This window comes from Streptopelia decaocto (assembly GCF_964273445.1).
Source record: "Streptopelia decaocto genome assembly, chromosome: 4".
NCBI classification, from domain to species: Eukaryota; Metazoa; Chordata; class Aves; order Columbiformes; family Columbidae; genus Streptopelia; species Streptopelia decaocto.
The window spans coordinates 25,058,663-25,081,798 of record NC_138658.1 but is presented as its reverse complement, the minus strand read 5'-3'; the positions used below and the strand labels follow the sequence as shown (position 1 = coordinate 25,081,798).

Sequence of the window (23,136 nt, the reverse complement as noted above, 5' to 3'; positions counted from 1 at the left end):
CTACTTAAGTTATCTTCCTGCTACTGGTCACTTTTGAATGGGTGAGGGGGTCTGGGATGGAGAAGGGGGGCTTGGGTGAAATAGACTTCAGTAAGTATTATCATCAGACAGATACTCTGGTAGTTACAGGAAGAAGGTTGTGTTTTTGCCTGATAGTAAACGCTTTACCTCAAAGGTGATGATAAAATAAATGAATTGGACCATCAAGTTGAGACTCTCTGTATTGCAGTATCAGTTCAAAACCTCTATTTTTCTAGTGTGTTGATAGTGTAAGACTTTCCTTAATTGATGCCTTAGATATCTGTTCAATAGTACATGGATTTGAATAATCTCTTTAATAAGCATATGTTTGGGCACTCTCTTCCAGATAACCTGCTTGGTATTTTAGCTATCCTGGACTAATGAGCTTGGAGGACACACAGGCAAGGGGGAAGGTCCTCTCTAGCCTGTGGCTGGAGCAGGAGAGTCACTTACCAAGAAAAGGAGTTAGAAACAGGAGAAGCTTTTAACCTGTTAGGGCTCGGATCTTGCTGTGAGAGGCTTGGTAGAGATGAGGCAGATGACACTGTTCCTCTGTCGGCTGTTCGCATGGTGAATGCTCCTTGCTGGTTGTCTTATAAGTGAAGAATTTCTGGTTATTTGGTGTTCCCTTGAAGTCCTTCAGGACTGCTTCTCCTTAAATGGAGATAAGCAGTTATCTAGCAGCAAAGATAGAAGATCAGAAAGGACATATCAGATTGTGGAGATGGTCAAGTGCAGAAAGACCTTGAGGGAAACCTGGTATTAAATTCTGGAAAGCCTGTTGAAGCTTTGAAGAGTTCCGATAATGGTGAGTCAAGCACAACTGTTGGAAGGTTATTCTATTGATAGTTACCCGTAAAGGTAAATATGGTTCCTAATTTCAAGTTTGTAGTTTAGTCTCACTTGCTAGCTGTTGAGATTTAGCATATATTTTTATTCACTAGTTTGTTTCCTGGTAGCTGACGCAGTAATGCACAGTTTGAGGCAGATGTGAATCACTGGTAGCTTTTGTCAGATCACTCCCTTGTTTTTCAGCATTTGTTGTAGAACCTGAATGCTGGAATTGTGTGGTGACTTAGAAATGCTCCTGCCTACAGAGAATGAGAGGTGACCCCTTCCCTCATGATGAGGAAAACTGCATGACTGAGGCTTTCCTGGGAGTATCTAGTGAGGTACTTCGTTCCGGGAATAGCAGGTCCAGTCTGAGTTTTTCCTTTTTTGGGTCTGGATGTCTGTCACGGGAGGCCCTGAAGAGGCTGGGGAGCAGAGACTGTTGATTCCTGTGCCTCGTTTGCCTATGAGGAGCAGCAGATAATCTCTCTAAAAATGAGATGAAATTAAAAACCAAGCAAACACCACCACAACCAGTATGCCAAGTCCTTTATACATGCACTTAATACAAATTTCACTAGCTCTAGTTAAATTGCTTGGTTAAATACTGGAGTCAAAGAGTGACAGGTCTCTGTCATCTAGCCTGGACTATGCTGCATAAAGTAGGTAATCCTTACTGTTTTGCCTTGGTGATTTGAAAGCATTGCTCTGAGTACTTGAGGAAGGGAAGCAATTTTTTTATTGAAATAATAGCCTTAATTATCTCATTGGTGCACGAGTGACCCTTTTCATTTCTGTGGCTGCCTGTCTGGAGGAGGAGGTCATTTGCCATGACACCTTGAAAAAAATAGATGGAATTAAAACTTTCTGAGTACACAGGTCACCAGTCATAAATTAGGTTCTGAAATGTAAAACTAAACGAGGCATGTGGAGATGAGTGCAGCAGCCTTTATTTCCATTATTAGACATCCAATTATGTTGCTTCATTTGAATATCTGATCCCATGCAGCCTCTGCTCACAGCATCTCCTCCCCTCACTGCATCTGTTTTGTGTAATGTTGGGGAAACTGCCACAGGGACTTAAGGTAGACCTCTGTGCCAAGCATAATATAGATGCTTTAAAAAATTCAGATGTAAAAATTCTCTTCTTATGGCAAGGGTTCTTCTTGGGTAAAGGGTCTTGATGGAGTGGTATCCATAGAGACCTGTAGAGGGAGGAAGAACAGATGACGGTGTTTCAAGAGAGAAAACTGAGAGCTAGTTGATGTTTTTTCTGTTGAAAGACTTCTGTTAAGCACCTGGAAGGCATAAAATACACAGTGGAAGGACTCTAATTTAACTGAATGGCCTTGCAAACAGCCTGTATGTGGGAGAAGAATGGACAGATGCTGGAGTGGCATTCATTTATGGGATAGCAGGAAGAGGTCCTTATTTATGTTTGATCCAAGGGAAGTAGGCAGATTGGCAAGTGGGGCATTTGCACTATGAAGATAAGAGCCTGATTTTGCCATATGGTTAAAATTAAATGGTTCAAGAGCTCTCTATAGTATTTTGGACTAAGTGTCACTGTTTGAGATGGAGGATTGTCAGTCATGCCTCAGGATGCACCCAAAAGAATGGAAGAGAAAGAACCTTGGACTGCTGTGTTTTCTTTTAATATTGAATCTGCTGTTAGAGCTATCTGTCACTTGAATCCCCTATTGGAATTTGAAGAGCTTAATTGGGAGATCGTGAAAGCTTCCAAAGCAAACAGTGGAGCAGAGTAAATGTTAAGCAGCTGTCAGTTAGTGCTTAAAAACTCAACTGGCTCTCCAGCCAAAGCAGGGAGCTGTAGCTGTATTTGTTGTAGCTCTCAGCTCTGTGCTATTGTACAGGAAGTAGTTTGTGCTCATTTCCAAAATCTCTGGTCATGCTTTGAGAGCTCATAGCTGACTTGCTGCAGAGTGACAGTGAGGGCTGTGTGCTGTCATCTTTACATCCATGTGATTTCACTAGTTGTTCTTGATGCCTTTCTGAATGCTGTTTTCAGAGAAAACAGCGACAAACACAGGGAACATAACTGTAGAAAGTCTTGTGGAAAAATGCCATACTAAAGAGTTTGGGAAGTGATGGATAAACATATTAACTGGCTGCTTTTTAGTGTCCAAAGGCAAGAATGTTTTCTCTCAGAGTTAGGCATAGCTTTACAGTGAGACATCAGCAGCTGGACTGTGCCACTGTTGGGCTGAAGTACAACTCCGGTTTTCCTTATCTTCAGTTGATAAGAAATGTGTAATGGAGAATGGCAAACATTGCTGCAGCTTTGAGTGCTCAGCTTCTTGGTGCTAAAGGTGTAACCAAGGAATATGTGATCAAAGTGGCTGGGACAAGCAATCTGTAAATTTGTGTGGTATTACCTCATCTTTCTTGATTTATTTTTTAGGTTCACTTTGCTAGTTTAAATCTGCGGTAAAGCTGAAGTGCAGCAAGAACTGTTAGTGAGACCTGACAGAAAGCGAACGGTCCACTAGCAAAAGCTGTCTGAGCTTTAAGGGTTTGAACTTTTTATTTCAATTTCATCTAGCCAGGACCAGAGGTGAAGGGAAGCAGAAGATAACCAAGTCCAAGTGAGCCATAATGTTGGTGAGGCACTGAATGTTGCTTAACGATTTTTGACTTGGGTGTCTAAGTAGACTAACTGTGCAGATATATGCCTAAATAAGTTTTTTAAAGAAGCTGAGGCATTTGGTGATACCACCACTAAAATAAAAAGCAAGTGAAATGAAAGAAAGCAACAGCAGCCTTAATAAAAGCATTTTCAGTGCTAGGGTAATAGGAATGCATTCATGACATAAATAAAAATCAGATGAGTCTCCTAGAAGGATTTTGAGGAAATAAACAAATACCGTCTGCTGTGATATAAATCAGTAGTATTAATACACCTTGATATATTGGTCAATGGCACACCAACAGGGTAAGCTTTTCAGACCAGTAGAAAATTGAAATGTATCTGGAAAGACGTTTAAGTAGTAATATGGTGGATGTTATCAGCCCCTGATAATAGCCTGTGGGCATCTCTCCTTGAAAGCAGTAGTGATGAATGTTTTAGGAACACAAATTATTGCCGTATAAATTTCACTGGCAACAGCCAGCAAGCAGATCTTCTGTGGCTTTACTACAGCTCTTTGAAAATGACCAAGGTTCGACCAGCATGAAATGTGTTGGTGATGGTAGGTCCAGATACCTATTTCATGCAAGCATTACATACTCACAGAACCTAATGTGTGACAATTACTATAATGAAGATGTAATGAGAAGGACTAGAAAGGATACTTGCACCTGGAAGAACGTCTGTGAAAAGATGAAATATGCACAACCTGGGAAATAATATGCTCAGTTTGTAAGGCACTGTGCAAGTCTTGATAGTAGCGGTCTTGGCACAGTAACTTGATTGCGTGAATTGAAGGCATTTTAGCCGTCCTCTTTGGTGGTGCATTCCTTAAAATAGTCCTGCGGTAACATGGAACAGAGTTGTTTGTTTCCATAACCCTTGCTTAATTTGCTTACTAATCACACTTGTTCACTAATGACAGCTGACCAAGAAACACTATATGTGGAGTTTTTTACTGCCTTACACAAGTCTTCAAAACTAAAATGTTGAATTCTTTCCTGTTGACTGAGCCTGTTGCTTTGTGCAGGAGACAATTGTGGTAATTTAATTGCTGAGGGTTTTCTCTATGTTTTACCTGTGTTAAATACATAATGTCTGATGTATTTATTCCTGTGTTCAGGTTCACTGTGGGGTGCTGGTTTTTTCCCCTTGTAAGTGTACTACTGCTTTACAGGGTGGATGTTTCTGGTTTTCCATGCACCCTGTTGAAAGGCAGTGTAAACTGGAGCTCCTGTTTACTTTTGATGAATAACATTCGCTTCCAAGTGACTTGAGAGGATGCAAGATTGGCCAGTGGTGAGATACTCTGAGATCTTGTTTTTTTTCTACTGCTTAAGCTGGTACGTTGCTTGTGGAAGTGGATTTGTTCAGAGTCCGCATCTGTAACAAGAAGGTGAGACTATGCATTCAAACACCAGTTAGCAGAAACATAACTATCCTATTAAGTTTTGCTTGCATTCTTGTGTATGTATGTTTCGGGTATATCACAAAAGTAAATCCTGACCTAATATTTTGGAGTTTTACTAGGGGTTATTTTCTGTCTTGTATTCTTGTAGTGCATTTTTTTTTGTATCAGAGTATAGTAACATAATATTTTTGGTGCAACACACATAGTCTGTATTTATGTCTTCCCACAGAAGTTTTGTACAGCAATCTTAATATTTGCAGTGATTCTGTGGGAAGGTTGTTATCCTTTTTTGTACAGGCTCTTCAAAGTTAGAGGCAATATTAAGTCCTCATCTAAAAGGAAAAAGTTACCCTGAGCTTGGACTAAACAGAAATGGTAATTAAAATGTTAAAACAATTTTAATTAATCTTCTGATTTGGTGACGTATAATTTAAATTTCCATTTTTTTTTTTTCAGATTCTAGGTACTGTGTGTGTATTTTACTGAAGGGCATAACTCATGGTACATGTATCTCAGGACTCCAAATGACCAGTTATTTTTGAGTCTGTAATGGAATTGTTGATATTGATGATATGGCTTTTCTGATAAACAAGCTAAACTAACTAAGGAAACTAGATGCAGTGTTATTAAAACTTTTTTCACAATTTCTTGATAAAATCCAACACTAGGTCTAAATTTTAAGCTGTTTGACTAATTTTAACTGTTTCTATTCAAGGCATGTAGTATCTGGACTTGTATAAGGCTGAGAGAGAATATGGGCTGGAGACTTCCGTAATAAACTTGAGCAAAGTGAAAAGTTCAAAGTCAAGTTCATTCGCTGCGCAAACCACCGCATTCTGGTATCTGGAAGTAGTTCTTGGTCTTTTGGCCATTTGCGGAAAAAGTGACTGTCTTTGTTAACGAACCCTTTTCAAGGGTTCACAAAAAAGGCAAAACATGGTAACAGCACTGAGGAAGTAGGCTGAGTTTGGAAAGGCTGAAGCTTTGCTGGTTGAGTTTGAAGTGGAGTGTGGTTTATGGCTTGAAACGTGGATCAGTCACAGGGCAGCTGCTCCTGCCTCCTGACATCTTGGGCCTGCTTGACATGGGGTTTATTTAAACCAAAGCACTTCTTAGGTTTAATTTGCGTGATACCAGTCCCTATAAAAAGAACTGTACAGAGATGATGTACCAAGCTTTTATTGTAGCAGAGGCCATTTTAATACTAATTTCAGCTAGGCTGCTGCAGCTGCTAAATGGACAAGTAAGAGCTTTTTGTAATATATGGCAGAACGTAAGTGCTATGGTGTCAATGTTCATTTTTAAGGGGAAGAATTTTTTTTTTTTTTTTTTTTTTTTTTTTTTTTTTTTTTTTTTTTTTTTTTTTTGCGACATCACTGTTCCCAAGAGGAACAGGCTAAAAAAATATAGGCTTTTTACCACGTGAATTTCAGCTGCTAGGAAGATTCATTTCTTTATTGTGTGGTGGTGTTCTTATTGTTTCTTAGTGTATTTAAAAAACCCCTCATTATTTTTGCATGGCACCAAGGACTCTGCTAAATGTCTATTGTCAAACTGGGAAGAAAACCCATGCTATCCTTAGATTTGAAGGTTTTACTGTATATAGGAAGGAACAGAAGTAACCGTTCTGTTTGAAAGTGTCCTGTGCAAATAGGATCCAGATTTTGCTGGTACGAGCTTTGACTTGGCTACATTAGAAAGGGGATTTCTGTTTTTATTCTTTCCTGCCTGCTGCTGTCCCTTGTAGGGATGCAAACGCTTGTATTTTGTTTTTCTGGCCAAAGACACAAGGTCAGTTACCTTCTGCCTGTCCTGCGTGTCCAAATGAAATTTGCTTTATTGCCTGAAAAGAATATTGTGTTTATGCTACTAAGGACTAATTCCAAAGTGATCTTGGAGAAATATTGGAAGATGTTTAGGAAATCAGAGCCAAATGGTGTAAAATCAGATCTAATCCAATATCCTGGCAACAGCCTTGTGAGAGAGTCAAATGTTGTTACCAAGTGCTTAAACAAAATCATTAGTTTTAAAACTTTCTGTTGGTGTACCTGATCTTGGTCATCTTGTTTCTACGTTTCTGTATTGATTTGTCACCATAAATCATCACCATACATATTGAAGCTCTCTTCTGTGTCTTCTAACACATTTTTAGTTCTAAGGAATGCATTAGTATAATTTGAAACACATATTACGTGGGTGACCATCTTTTTCTCAGTCAGAACTTAGTTGAGTCAGCTTCCAGGATAACCCATTTTGTTATTCATAATGTTTTTAGTACAAGTCTAGACTCAACAATTAGACTTGAAGGAACTAGACCAGATAAGATAGTTTGGGCTTTTATAAGAGGAGGAGAAATTCTCTGCTGAATACCGACATCCACCCTAAACACTCAGTTATTCTGAGCACTTGCACAGAAACAAAGAGGGAAGTGAGGTAATTCACAGAATCACAGAATGTTGGGGATTGTAAGCAACCTCAGAAGATCATCTAGTTCAATCCCCCTGCCGGAGCAGGAACACCTAGATGAGGCTACACAGGAAGGTGTCAAGGCGGGTTTTGAATGTCTCCAGAGGAGGAGATTCCACAGCCTCCCTGGGCAGCCTGTTCCAGTGTTCTGTCACCCTCACTGAGAAGCAGTTTCTTCTCAAATTTAAGTGGAACCTCCTGTGTTCCAGTTTGTATCCATTGACCCTTGTCCTATAATTGGTTGTCACTGAGAAGAGCCTGGCTTCATCCTCATGACACTCACCCTTTACATATTTATAAACATTATGAGGTCACTCCTCAGTCTCCTTTTCTCCAAGCTAAAGAGACCCAGCTCCCTCAGTCTTTCCTCATAAGGAAGGTGCTCCACTCTCTTAATCACCTTTGTTGCCCTGTGCTGGACTCTCTCCAGCAGTTCTCTGTCCTTCTTGAACTGAGGGGCCCAGAACTGGACACAATATTCCAGATGTGGTCTCACCAGGGCAGAGTAGAGGGGGAGGAATTGAAGGTTAAAATTCTCCCATGTGAATTGATGCACATCTTCTGAGTCCTACATTAGACCTAGTTTTCTGGACTGGAAAACAGAATGTGTAGTTAGGAATTAGTATGCTGCATAGTGCAACTAACAATTGCATGTGAGGTTCAGTTGCCAACTGCAGGGCTGGAAGAAGTTGTAAGGCAGAGAAAACAGAAAATCTACAAACTGGTGAGATCTTACTGCTGTTGAGGGAGGCAGATGTGAAAGTGGCTGTGTGCCTGTGGGTTTTTGGGATAAAATAATTCCCAGGTATGCAGCTAGAATTTTGATAGATTTGAAGACGCACAAGTTACCCAAACATTCCTGATGACTATGAGTAGAAGTTCCCTGCATGTGTAAGGAAGATCTTAGCAATTTCCAGTCTGTTTTCAGATATTTTGAGTTTTGGCCCTGTCTCTTGTGCACTTGCATGTCTGTGCTGTAGGTCTGTTAGTATAAGTAGCTTTACTCATTTGTGAAACAACTTGCAGAATCTGCCCCTATGGAAACAGTAAACATATAAGCCTCTTTTCAGTGTGGTGTTGATTAATACTGAGTGTGACTTGTCCTTTTATTGTTGGGGACTAATGATTTCTACAGAAGAATATTTATTCAGCGATGTGTCTTTTTTTTTTTACCCTGGTAGCTTTACATTTCTTTTTTTTCTGAAATGTGTTGTATTAAATTCCAGTTCTTACTGATGGCTGTGATATTGGATAAATAAAATAGTGATGATCCAGCACTCAAAAAGATCCAACAAAAGTTAAAACAGTGGTGTTTAAAAATTCTACATCTTCCAAAATATTCTGGGCACTGGGAAGACAGAGTGCATCTGTGAGTTAAGGATAAGATGAACTGATTTCTATGAAACTGAAAATGGAAAACGACTGCCCAGGCTTTACTATTGTGCAACATAACCAGTGAGAATAGGATGAGAAAGTATTTCCTGAAATGTGTAGTGAATTTAGTACCACCTTCTATATTGGTAGTAGCCAACAGAAACTGCAGGGGCAGCAGGTGCCTTCTAGGTTTAGTTACACAGGATAGAAGTGGTGGGTTTTCCTCCTTGCTTATACACTTCCCCACATTGTTCCCCAGGCTGCAGTGGTACCTGCAGAGAGCCCTGTTGGAATGACCATGTGTGTATATATACGATCACAGAGAAAGAGCGCGTCTCCTATTTGTAATCCATTAAGTTAAGTTGTGCAAACCCACTTTTGCTAGATCAGCAAGCACCTGCAAAGTTTAACTTAATGAATTAAATTATTTTTTTTTTTTTTTCTCTTTGCGTTCCTGTGGGTGAGAACTCTTAAGTGTGTATCTCTGGGTGTTACCAGTTGTGAAGTGACTTTTAGCAGTAGATTTAAAACAAATAACTTGTTATGCCTTCTGCAGTGATCAAGTGAGGTGAGGCTCTGTACAGAGCAACAACGTGAATTTGCTGCTTCCGGAGGTATAAAAGGCTTTAAGGGCAAGAAGCTTAGTAGCGCATTGTAAGCAGTTTGGTGGTGGTAGTAATTACAGATCCATTTTTACATAAGATGAGCATGTAAAAGGGGAGTGGAGTAAGGTATGCTGCCCCCCAACTAAGTGACCTCACTTGCCAAAGGAGCCCATTTGTCTAGAGGGGCAGAATTACCTTTTGAGCTGCCTGTGCTTGGCTATCAGTGTGCCATGGGCTGAGCAAACCCCAGCTGTCCTGTGCAAATATAGATTTCATCCTTCCCATTTGTTTGATTGCTTCGTAAAGTGCTTCTGGTTTGCCCCATTAGACATTTTGGAAAAAAAAAAAAAAAAAGCATTTTTCTTCCTTAGACTCAAAATCTTAGTTCCCTGCCATGCAAAGGTCAAGTCTTTGAAGCATCTCAGTCTGCTCAGGCTTGGTATCCAAGGAGTTGATTGGATAGGAGCAGTCTTGGCATGGAAAACTGCCTGGGTTCCTCCCAGCAGCGAAACAGGCTTCTCTTACCCTTCGTTCTATACTGCTTGGACTGAGATAACATGCTTCCAGTGATAGACCTGTTCCTGCTGGCCTCCTGTAGTTAATGAATGGTTATCGATGATGTACACAGAAAAGATATATCTTAGGCTGAAGGATTTCAGTACATATTAAAAATGAGCTCATAAGGCTGAAAATTTGAATTGCTTTATGGTCTGAAACTCAACTTCAGAAGAGTATCAGCTAGCAAACCATAACTGCTGCAGAAAGAACAGTAGACAAAGCCACCAGTAAGTGGAGCAAGGAACGAAATCTTACTACAAAAGGCCTTCTCATTGTTTTTGTTGTAATAATGTATTAATAGCCAGACTTCAAGCATGCAGTTCTTCAAGGATGAGCAGCTTTGCAGCTCAGAATTTGGCAGCACACGTGTCGTAGGCACAGGGCTGTGTGTGAGCTTTCTTCTGTGTGCGAGCCGGTCTGGCACGGGAGCATGGTCTCTGCGGGTCCTCGCTGCCACAGCCTGTGGTTCCAGTCTGCCCCGCAGCTTCTTTCCTCTCTGTCTCTGGAAGCACGTTGTGCCTCTCTCCTTTCTCTCTGGTAGCTGGAAATTCCCCTGGGGTTACTTCTCTTTTAAGAGAACAGTACAGTAAGAGAACAGTAATTTCCTATAATTTAAACAAGAGGTCTTGTATGTTAATATGGCTGTTGTTCAAATACAGGAAAGGCGCAGAGCGGCAGAGAAGAATGTTACAGAAGTGCCTGAGTTAAGTTTCTATATAACGTCAATTACTGTGATGCATAAAGTGAGGCTCCCATGTGTACAGGCACCTCATCAGAGCAGGCATGGTCCTTGGTAGTGGAAGGCTTCCCAGCCCATTAAAAAATGTTTTTTCTAGTGTGTCATTCTGGCTCTTCTCGCTGTGAGCCTGCATTTGGCAGCAAACCAAACCAAAGGCCAGCACAGGTATCCTGCTGTGTGTGTGTTGAACTCTGTCCTCCTCCTTGCCATCTAAAGTTTGGCATGTTTACTTTCTCTTCCTAAGCAGCCCCGTATCTGTACACCCTGTTTGCTCTTTGAAAAAAAATTATACCGGCTTAGTGTCAGCAAGATTCAGTGGTTTCTTCAAACCGGTGTGGTTGTTGGGACAAGCTGTATTTTGGGGTGCAGCATGCAGTCCCTGATGCTGAGGACTTCTGCTGGCTTCATCTCCGCATTTGGCAGAGAGTTGATGGGAATGGCTTTGCTCTGTCTCCTTGTTGATTTATTTGCGTGGGCTTCTTTCCCAGGGACAGGAGCAGGGGCCAGCCCTTTGTGCTGAGCAGCTTATGTAATTACCTCTTCTGGCTGGCTACCTCATGGCAAGGTGGGAAGGTGAGAAAAGCGTTTTGATTATTCCCTTTCATTCGCACACTGGTGTCTGTGCTGGCTGCTGTGAGGTGTGGTCTCAGTCTTTCTTGCTGCGGTAGTGAGACACAGAATTAAGAGATTTGATTCAGTATGGATAACCAGGCATCCTATTGATTTTGTTTGTTGACAAGTAGAAGCTGCTCCAGTGCAGCAATATCCTATTACCACTGCTGTATGTATCCTATAGTATATTATATGTTAAAAAAAAATGCAAATGCTCTTCAGACCTCATTTATTGAAAACTTCATAATGTGAGGAATTGGCTGGAAAGCTGGTTGCCTTCAAAAGGCTGTAACTGATTCTTGCAGTACACAGGATTTTTTTAGTGCTGTCACATTGTGTGGAGCCAGAATCAGCAAATGTAGAATTGTGAGAAATGGGCTATGGGAGGGAAATCAGGGGGAGTGTGTCTCTCCAGGCTGCACACTCATCAGATGCTGAGCTTCTGGGTCATGCAAAATACTTTTGCAGTTTCTCGTACAGATACTCCAGCTCCATGATAGGACAAGGGGTAATGGGTTTAAACTGGAACGCAAGAGGTTCCACTTAAATTTGAGAAGAAACTTCTAACAGAGCACTGGAACAGGCTGCCAGGCAAGGTTGTGGAGTCTCCTACTCTGGAGACATTCAAAACCTGCCTGGACACCTTCCTATGTAACCTCATCTAGGTGTTCCTGCTCTGGCAGGGGGATTGGACTACATGATCTTTTGAGGTCCCTTCCAATCCCTAACATTCTGTGATTCTGTGATTCCCATCAGCAGAGGAACGCCACATGCCCCGTATGTGTAGCTGAAAATGGGCAGGGTTTTGTCGTTAGCGTGTACAGTACAAAGAGCCCTGCTTGGACTTGCAGGTATAATGTTGTGCTCTTTTCAGGTGTTAGTAATTTTTTCTCATGTTCTTATTGTGGTATAATATTAGAAACTGCTTTTTGTCTTCTGATGGGGATCTGAAAGGAGGGTCTTGTTTAACCTAGACCAGTAACAGAGAGAAATCAGGATTTTCCAAGAGAGGTTGTGTTCCCACCTAAAACCAGTACTGTGGGGACTGGTGTGCTGTTGTGAGATGATGGGGGGGAGGACAGAGGTTAATTGCCCTCTCTGATGATGGGGAAGAGTGTGGCCTCACGGTGACTGAGTCACTGGGGAGCCGAGGGCAGAGTCGTGCCGTTCCGAGGGGGGACGGCAGCTCCTGGAACCCAGTTACAGTTGCTGTTTCCATCATAATTCCCATTATGACTTCTGCTGTGTGACTGAGTCAGCGCCTGGCCTGTGGGGAAGGCACGCAGCCCGCCTGGCACAGACCCCATGGAGACCTCCCTCAGGTACACAGTGGGTAAAGTCCTTTGTCCTTCTTAAAGAGACAGTTGTACTAAATTGCAGACATGCAGGCAAGTGAAAGCAAGTCAAGGTGTGTTTCATTGACTAAAGTGGTATCACAGCCAAAACCAGAGGCGGAGGAGGGAAGGATTTTGCTTAGGGACACAGGGTGTCTCTGTGTCAGCTGGTGATCGTCTACAAGTGCAACAGGAGAGGAGCCCCTTGTCCTGAGGGCACGATGCTGTTGCTGCTGCGTGTGTGTGGGGCAGGGTGTCGGGCAGAGGCACAAGGCAGGGCTGTGAGAAATCCCAGTGTGTACAGCCTGTTATGTCGTACCCCTGAGAGAGTGCAGAGCCCACTCCCCAGCACCGACAGTGGCAAGCGTGGTGAAGTGGTTGACAGAGGGTCTCCCGGTGAGTGCCGTGTTGCTGGGATTTCCAGAGATGTCTGAGAAGGGAGCGGATTCCTCCCCGTCGCAGCAGCAGCGCCGCTGGCGCGCTCCAAAGCTGCCAATGAAATCCGAAACCCAAGGCTGGCCCTGGGAGGCCGTTCCAGCCTCTCGTACTGTGTATTTACACATTCGTACACACAGAGCCACTCTTTCTAACTTCTTGGGCTGCTCTTCGTGTGGCGGCTGGGATTTCTCGAGGACATATGGTGGGAGCGTGGGGCTCCTGCGTGGTGGTGGTCACCCTCTTTGTGCACAGATCATCCGAGCGGTTGAGAGAGGGGGAAGGAAAAGAAACTTCCAAGTGCAGTCAAGCTGAAACAAGCTGTCACTGTTTCTGAATTTGTCTTGAGAAGCCACTGCGTTTATGCGTGAGAGTATCGACCCTGCTTGTGAAAGGTAGGAGTCTTGATCCGGAGCAGTTTTGGAGCTCTCGCTGGACTGAGACAGCACTGCAGCTAACACCAGGGTAGGTTGTGTTGATGTGATTTTTATCTTGGTGACAAAACCGTGTGATGTTTGCAGGACAAGTAATCGCTGCAGACCAGGAAGCAGTGGCAGCAGCTGTCTGTTGTTACGGCTGTTCTTGTCTGCTGTGGGGGGGGAGGGTGGAGGCATCTTCAAGTGTTGTTGTATGCTATTATTTCTTAACAATGTTAAATACTTCATAACAGGATTCCTTTTTGTTGGTTTCAGGGGTACAAACAATGTGTGTCTTCTGGCTACTTGTTGGCTGAAATAAAAGTAAAAGCCCTTTGTGCTTTCTGCAGTCCCCATGGTAGTATTCTTTGGATTTGTGATGGTTCTATTAGTATTTCCTCATTTTGCACAAATGTCTGTAGCAGGCTTTTAGAGATAACACCCTCACTGGGAAAGATTTTACAATAAGCACTTTGATTGTAGTCACAGAAGAGTTGGGGAGTCTTCAGTGGATTTTAGAGCTACTGAGTGCATTTCTTTTTAAGATAAAGAAGTAATTGTCTTCTCTTTTTATTTGGTTGACTTGTACAGAATACTTATCTTTCATCTTTCTTAGCAGTAACATGCGTCTGTGTTGTCAGTTGAGGGATTTTCTTCTTTCAGCAGATTGGAGAGTAGTAAATAATTCATGTTTGATGATGATAGAAACATTTGTACAACAGATGTCTGGAAATAAACAGCAGGGGTTTATTTTAGATAAGTCCTGTCTAGGTAGAAACCAATTTAATTCTCTGTGTAGTGTGGTGACTTCATTACACTACATTTGTCTAATATTAATCTGAACTCTGTTAAGTAGCATGGTTGCTGGGAGAGGGCAATAACTCTTAGTAGATTAGCAGGTAGTAAGATGCTGTTAGGTTAAGTTTTTCTGTTGTGGAGTAGTAAGATGACAGTATCTTCTGTGCACTCACAGGAAAAGGATTTTTTGTGAGGTGAGAATTAAGGGAGGAGGATTTATCAATACAAGGGGCAAAGCATCTTATCCTAGCTAAAAGTCATTTAGGTGGCATCTCATAGTCACAGAAGACGTGCAGAGGTAGACAGAATGAAAGACTGAGAGTCAAGTGCTGGTCCCCAGTCCCATGAAATTCTTGTGTTGTGGGCAGTTTTGTTGTTGCAAAAGGCTTCTTCTAGTACATGATACAGTGATTTGTGTTAAATGTGCTTTGGACTCACATTTCTTTGTGCATGGTGTCTAAGTTATTTGCCACTTCGATTGCTGTGTTGTCTCTTGGCTGCTTTTTTCTTCTCTTTTTCTTTACTTGGCATTCATTCTTCAATAAAATTGGATAGGGTTAGTCTGGAGTAAATAGTGTGCCCACTCAAAAAAAAAAGCCCTGCAGTAAGTAACAAATGTTAAGTCATGTAGAAAGTTCAGCTAACAATATAATTCTGTATGGAAGGCACAACTTCACTGCCCTGTATGGCAACGTGCTTCTGGGTGCAAGTGTGCGGGAGGCTGTCAGTTATTCCTTTGACATCATTCTCCTGTTGTTTGCAGGCTGGGGTGTGAAGATTGCTTTTATTAGTGATCCTAAAGCTAGCTTCAGTTTTCTGAAGATGGAATTTAGAAGCGAGAGATGAAGGTCCCTTAGAGGAAACTGACTCACAAGTATTAGGTTGAACTCTTGATAAAGTTGTGTCTTCAGAAGTAACTAGAACAGAAAACCCCCGTGAGCTCTGTGTGCCGCTATAGCACACAGGCACCTCTCAGGACATTTTAATCTTTTGCTGCTTGATTCAATATCTTATTTTTCCCCCCTTTTTTAAAACACACCAGGTGGAGTTGTAATTCACTGTAGGTAGCTTGAAGTGATTTGCATCCTATTACTTTAAGCTGTCTTCTCTGCAGGCTGTTTGGTGCTTATTGTGACCTGATGGCTTTTGGAAGTATGATTTATTCCTGGAGCTGTTACTTACTGGCTTTATCTATATTGGGCAGAGGGAATGCTTGACATGATTAAAAAAAACCCCAACAACCTCCTAGAGCTAACTGTGGCACTTGAACTATAGTATTGGGGTGGCATTTGTGCTGTAAAGTCTCTTGTTGGTGAATGGCCAGTATGTTAGCTTTCAGCAAGGAAGAAAGGAAAGATTGTCTTCTCTTGACATTCTAAAACAAGAAAAATACTGAAAGGGGAGACTCTCTGGTATAGTTTTATTGGTTCATTGTCTGGAGTTTGGCTTTCTATAATCTTAAGGACTCGAGGTAATGCAAGTGGCTGTTGTTGGACAATAACAAAATGCATCTTTTTATGAAAGTTGCTACTCCATTGCCAGTCTTGAGAGGAATAGAAACTCCAAAAAGAGATGATAGAGGCTAAATTTTTAGCTTAGATTCTCTTCCTACATGTAAGACTGTACAAAGTTCTAGTGGTAAGATTTGGTCTATGTTAGTTTAAATTATGCTGAAAGCAAGGATTTCAAGTTAATTTTTTTTTTTATAGTTGTTGTCTGCTTTCATTTAGAAAAACTTGATTATGTTGCTTTTTCTTTTTTTTTTAATTGGGAAAAAAGGTGACTCAGTTCTTTAGCACTCAAAAGGGTATGAAAACACTAGGCATCTCAAAGATTGATATATTTAGCGTCAGTGGCATAGCAGACATCAACAAACCCCGTGCTGAGACAGATTAAGACTCTTCATCTGCAGAAATGTAATCAAAGGATGCTGAAATGCCAGCCTCAGGGCAGTGGGGCAGGCACACAGCCCTTGGTGGCAGCGGTGCTGTGGGGGCCAGGAGAGGACCTTGTCTGGACACTGGGCCTCAGCTCCCAGGAGCAGCCTGATGGTGTGAGGCAGCAGCTCTCTTTGGTCCCTGTGCTGTCGTGACCCTCAGCAGGACAGCCAGCAGCTGCTGCCTCCCCAAACCTCATGGTTTTGTCATTTTCACCTTCAGTAGTTACCCCCCAGGACGTGCCCTCAAGCCACCTGGGGCACCCAGTCTGTAGGTGAGGAGCTGCAAACTGAGAAACTTGTTCCTGTTCTGCAGCTTCTTGTACCTCTTTTGACTACTTTGCCATTTTGCCAGTTATATTTGGGTGATCCGGGTGTGGCTGGTAAGGACTGAGTGAAGCTGTAAATTTATTTTGTATTGAATTGATTATGAATCCAAGCTGAACCATAAGGGTCCTTAATTAACTCCCATTATGAGCTAAATATTTTTGAAAAATACCCTGTGTTGCTAACACAAAGTCACGTGATAGACTCTCAATGCTCTGCAATATATTCATTTGGTGTAATTATCATTAGTCTAAAATTATGTGCTGTACTACTCAATTTCATGGAATCACAGAAAGGTTTGGTTTGGAAGAGACCTCAAAGACCATCTAGTTCCAGCCCCCCTGCCATGGGGGGCAAGATACCTTCCATGGACCAGGTTGCTCAAAGCCCTGTCCAACCTGTCCTTGAACACTCCCAGGGATGGGGCATCCACAGCTTCTCTGGGCAGCCTGTTCACCACGCTCATGGAGAAGAATTTCTTCCTTATGTCTAATCTGAATCTACCCTCTTTCAGATTAAAGCCACTCCTGCTTGTCCTATCACTACATGCGCTTGTAAAAAGTCCCTGTCTTTGACTATTCCTTGTCCTTTGACTGTCTTTAACGATCAGCTTTGATAGCTCTGGTTCTTAGTAGCTCTTTATGTGTTTAATAGTCTTCTCTATCTAAATTTCTGCTCGCTCTAGAGTTACTGTCTTCCTTTTTATCTTCTATTTGTAAAAGGGGAAATAAGAGTTCCTTCATTATGTTTTCTGGTTCTTTAATTATGCTAACCTTTCTTTAAATGGTTTCCTGTTTCCCAAAATGCTGCTAGATGTTTGAATATAAGTGCTGGAGGTAACGCTTCAGGTACAGTCCTGTGATCTTTATACTGTAATTTTCTTTTTTCTTATTCAATAATCTTGTGATGCGACTAGTGATGGGACTGTTGTGTTGAACAGGGACTTCGGTTTTTCCTTGAGGAGGATGCTCTGTTGGTTCTTCAACTTGTGTGTGTGCTGAGCAAGAACACAGAGGCTGGTGCACAGATGTCTGTCATTCACCTTCCCTCTTTGTAATTAACGGCTTTCTTGCTACTCGTCACCTGCACAGTTCTTCAGTCATTATCTTTTGGTGTTTTTCTTCCAGCTCATTGGCTAAACTACAAAATAAGATGTTCCCCTGGGACTAGAAACCACCTGCACTATGATGCTTTTTTGTTTATAGTCATGGTTTGTGACTTATTTATTAACTGTTTAATTTACTTTTCTCTGCCTGGCTCAGGTCTTGTTTCATTGGGCTTTCCCAAGGAAAATATCATGCTCTACCAAGCCAGAGGGCTTGAAAGAGCATGTGAGCTCAGTGCTTTTAACTTGAACAAACTTGACTTGTTTACTGTAGCACTGGTTAGTTTGGAGGAGTTTTCATGCTCTGTGGCTCAATGAGACAAACTACAGCAACATGTGTTGAATTCCTTTGCAATGTTTATATAGTGTCTGTCATGAAATACTTTTCATTTTCCTACAATTATTTCTGTGCAATTTTGTATAATAGCAATTATGATTAGTAGCTCTGTAGCAAAGAAATGTTTTATGTCTGTTACTTCCAAGAATCAACTGGCCTGTTCCTGTCATCCTTTTCCCACAAATGCCTTGACTTTTAGAGCAGCTTAAACTTTAACTGGACTGGAGTTCTTGGCCTGCCAAATTGAACAATCATGAAGTGTTATAAAAGGTAAAATGCAAAACCCCATCAGTTTTCCTGTATCCGGGAGGCAGTAACATCCCTCTAAATGTCACTGTTTGGGAGAACCAAAGATGCTTTTTTCCTGAGGTAGTGTGGTCTGGGCCAGAATGCTGTGGGCTATTTCCATATTTTGGGCTATTTCTCTGTTTTGCAAGGAGGTGAAGTGCTCCTTCAGTAGGCATAGAAAGCAGCTTTTCAATTAATCATTACCCAGATGACCCAGTCTCAGCTCCAGTGGCAGCATCCTGGGTTTTCTGTAAGCTGCCTTTCGAGCTGTTTCCTTAACCTCCCCCAGCTACCACATCCTCTGCTGGGAGAAGAATAATGTGAAGAAGGGTGGTAGTGACACCAGGGGTGTCCTTTGCTGCCTGGAAGTGCTAGTAGCTTGCAGCTTAGTCAAACTGTACAAGGTTTTAAAAAGGGTGACAAGGATGGTCAAGGACACAGCACAGCTTCTGTCCAAGAAACAGCAAAGCAGGAAAGGGCTTTTCAGCCTGGAGATGAGATGGCTGAGAAATCTGCATTAATGAGTGCCATGGCAAGAGTGAGCAGAGGCCAGTTCTCCCCTCATTTTCCAGTACAGGAATCTTGGGGTGTATCCAAGAGTGATGGTGGCAGGCTCAGAACAAATGAAAGGAGATAGTGTGCAAAAGATGTAAATAAAGTGTGATTAAGATGCACAAGTATTTGCCAGAAAATATTGTGGTTGATAAAGGGAAAATGCTGTTTAAGGTGTAGCTAGTGGAAAGTATCGTTGCATACTTGTCTTAGTTATCCTGCCTGTCCCTGAGTTGGAGATGGATGCTGGGCTGGATGGATTCTTTCAGTCTCATTGTAGTCATCCATTTGTTCAGTTTTGACCCCCATTCTGTTTGGATGTTACTTATGTAGGGGAAAAAACACCACCTGATACCTTGTGGCTAGATGGAAAGGAGCTGAAGGATCCCAGCAGACTGTTGCTCTACACATGAAGGTTTGCATTTCTTCGGCTGGAAATATGTGGGCATAAGGAAGAATATGAGCTTGTGGTGTAAAGCAAGTTGCGATGAATTTTTGTGCTTCTGATTTTTAAAGATCAAAACCTTGTTTCCAGGTATTGCTGTGGGGATGTGTGGGCACAGCCTTACAGGGTGAGTATTTAGGCAGTGAATCAAATGAGTGGGTCACATTAATTCAAGTGGAGCAGACTACCTCAAGCATGTTGGAGCTGCCTCGAGTAGGGAGTCTTGCTCTACACACCCTGCTTGACAGCTGGCACTGCAGAGATGGAAAAAGGTGAAGCTGAAATGCTGCTGTGCTTTGACAATCCCAGCATGCTGAACGACTGCTTAAAAGATGGGAGAGCACTACAGTCAAGAGTGACTTAAAGAGTGCTTAGGACCCCTCTTGAGTTGCTCAAGAAAGAAAAATGATTCAGAGGCTACAGACAATTAGCTTTGTTCCTCATTCTTCACATCCTACTCTGTGGATCAGTTGGATGTGGTGACTGCTCCCCATGGCCAAAATGGTTGATAATTCTTCCAGTGTTTTGGAGGAGTGGAAAAAAAAAGTTTAAATCCCTGAACCTCAAGGAACTTCGCATTCTACAATAACTCTAAGATCTTGTTGCTATCATGCTACATGTGTTTATAAATGGTTACTTTAATTTACTTGATTATTACTGTAATGGAGTGTTAATCGTATTCACCTTACCTACTTGGGCTTGGACTGGGAAATAAGAATTGCATTTATCAATATATAATATAGAGCATGATAGAACTAATTCTTAATGTGTTCTGTTGCCGCATAACAGATTGCTGCAACTGGAAAACAAGTATGTGAATGCAGATGTAAATCAAAGAGATAAAGACAGGCTTGTGGAAATCTAATTTTTTTAATGGTATAATTGCCTTATTATCAAAGTGTATTGTCTTAGAAAGTGTGCTGAGTAGTTTGGGGTGTTAGTATTGTTAAGTGTGAGATAATGGTGACGGAAAAAGCTGTGCTGTACATCTGTTCACAATTGTAAACTACTCTGATATTTTGGTTGTCTACAAGAAATCGGAGCAAGCAGTGTATTTGCTGTATAAGCTTTTAATGGTGCAACCTATGGATACTTCTTGAAGGGTCTGGGTTTCTGGTTGGTTTTTTGTTTTTCTGGGTTTTTTGTGTGTGTGTGTGTGTTTGTGTATGTTTCTATGGTGGGCTTGTGTTTAGCTTTTACCTCTTATCTGTGATGGAGATCAAAATTGCATGTCAGATGCTTGGATAGTCACTGTGGTTATCCACTACTAAGTGGTTTTGCAAAATACAAAACAAGAAATCCTGGATGCTCGAAAGAAATCTTCTCTGTGGCAGTCACAATATTTGTGCAGCTGTTCCCACAGATGTTTCTTTTTTCCTTTTTTTTTTTTTTTTTCCTTTTTTTAAAATTTTTCCTGAGAAGCAAGCAAACCGAGGGAGAAATGTTAAAGGGCCTGCCTGGAGAAAGAGAAAACTTGCAATGCCTTTTAGTTCAGAGATAGTGATGCACCTTGTTTTAAAAGGATGGTGAATTCCTATGTTTGCAAGTACAAAGCCTGCTTAGGCTCTGTTTTCAGTAGAGATAAATGGAAGTGTCCTAAAATGTGAGCTTTGCAAATAGGCTTAGCACACCTTCCCCCCCACCCCCGGTGAATAACTGGTGTCAAAATGGGGGACTAGTTTTGTTAATATGTATTGCAAAATATCATTAGGCATCCATTGTAAGACAGGTTTATTTGTAGTGGTATTCACCATTTTAACAAAGCAAATAACAAGTCTCTTGTATGGCAGTTGGAAGTCTTGAAGGTTCCGTTTAAAAATGGTTCAAGTAAAAATTCTTAAAAGTCAAGAAATTAATTGGAATGTAAAGCATTATTAACATTGGATGCATGATGCCAAAACTACTCCTCTCAGGAGAGAATAACACTCAAACTGGAGTTGGTTAACTTCATCCTCCAGAAATGCATAAGAAATTACATTTAGAAAAACATACACGTGTATAAATAGAGATCTATGTCTCGATGCCAGCAGGCTTTCTTAGGTTGGGTTTTTATCTCATGGGACATAGGTAAGTGTCAAGAAGCTGTAAGAAGGCATGTTGTAAGTAGTGTTTTTGAGTAATGAAAGCTTCTGAAAACCAATATATATCTGTAAGCAAAAGAGACCTGGTTCTTTTTGGTTGTTTAGTTTTCCATGTAACTTGGTACCTGTGGGATGTCTCTTGCCTAGATTTAAGCAGATGTGCTTCAGACCTCTTTCTTGAGAGATCAGACGTGGCTTTGTGTATTCTAGTCAAAATGAGGGAGCAGCCTTCATCTGTGTACATAAATATATCAGGTGGGTAAACACCAGGGAGAGAGCAGAAAAGAACTATTCTAGGTGATGATGCAGGAGTAAATTGGTATAGCATGTCTACAAGTGTGCTGGGATGAAAAAAAGCTTTTAACAGAGCAATGGCTTCCTGGGTAACCTTGGGACTACTGGGCTGGGCGTGAGGGGAAATATTAAAATAACTGTTTTGATGGTGCTTTTTCACTCTTAGAAAGTAACTGCATGGCTGGCTCCTGTGGGGCTTCAGAAGCTGGTCTTAATGAATCGGAGGTCCTTTTCTGTCCTGCCTATCACCTATAGACAGATGCAGGAGAGGAGCCTAGTACCAAAGTGTAGGAATACTTCGCACGTATAATATGATATGCCAGGGCAAAAATAACAATAGACAGCAAATCAGTGTGCTCACGGTAGGACCCTTATTATTTTCACTGTGATGATTCTGTCCTGGGCAAACTCTTAATATGTTTCTGGTAACTTTACTGATGTTGAAGAATTTACCAGGTTTGAGTGTTGATGTTACAAACAATTTTGGTCGCTTGCTGTAACGATTTTTCTCCTGATTTAGTCAGTTGTTACTGGTAGGCTTTACCACATTGAGGGACAGTTATTGAGTCTGCTCTTTGTGGTGGTCTGTGGGTCTCTGAATGGGAGTAGCCACAGAAGTGCCTTCAAACACTGCCTTGTGCTGGGTGTGAGGGGAGCGGGAGGCTTCAGGGAAGGAGCAGGGGAGCAGCTGTGCTGATGACTGTAAATAGGGAAGCTTGACACAGCTTCCAATGTGGTTGCCTGTCTAGTCCTCCCATTTAATATGTGCTGAGTTTCTATGTGTACCTCTAGTACTGCTGTCAGCCTGGGCTCGCAAAGGGCTCTCGGCTGACACCAGGAGAGGACTAAAGCAGCCGGCTGAGTGTGCGCCACGTGGCACGTTCAGTGTCAAGACTATTTATCATGTAACAAGATTAAGCCATTGTGCAGCACTGCTATACAGTGCAGGCTCATGCAGCTCCTGGTACTTTCCCCTGGCAACTGGAAAAGTGCAGAATAGGAGTTTGGCATGGAGGTGATTGTCTGCTAGCATTAGAAATAAAATCCTAAATGCCGAGACTCGCAATGGATATTTGCGTGTTATTTGATGGTATCACTCCTGGGACACTGCTTCGGAGATCTTCCTCTCCCAGCATGAACAAGAAGGCTATGAAACGTGAGTTGTACCATTTCTTACTTCCATAGGGACTATTAGGAAATCATATCTTAGCGAGAAGGACATATTAGTTATTGTTATTCTCTCTATATGACTCTGCAGTAAGTATTTTGTACCTTGCTTAGGCGACCAATAAGTAAGGATAAATTGCTGTACAATACCTAGTGGAAATACCCAGTAAAGGAAATAATTTATAGTCTGTGAGGTATTGCTGTGGACAGGTGTTTATGGCAGGGAATAGATGTGATTTCACCTGCAGACCGTTTGTCTGATAGAACTGTTGGACTGCTAAATTGTAAACAGAGCAATTGGGATGTGTTGATTGATGTGGAAAGGTGGCATGAGGAGCTAATTATTCCTCAAATTAC

The 23,136-nt window shown here is 41.8% G+C and overlaps 1 protein-coding gene across 3 annotated transcripts in view; it reads left to right on the top strand.

The window, feature by feature from the left end:
* The window catches only part of ARHGAP24 (Rho GTPase activating protein 24), a 244,228-nt gene that overhangs the window by 21,897 nt on the left and 199,195 nt on the right, over positions 1-23,136 (top strand). The window contains exon 1 of one of the 3 annotated variants that reach the window (XM_082050917.1): positions 13,211-13,428. The exons of 1 other annotated variant lie outside the window; for it this stretch is intronic. The gene's annotated coding sequence lies outside the window, so the exon portion shown is untranslated. Of the gene's footprint in view, positions 1-13,210; positions 13,499-23,136 lie in introns of those variants that run through there. One more of the 3 variants, XM_082050915.1, reaches the window with a different exon arrangement.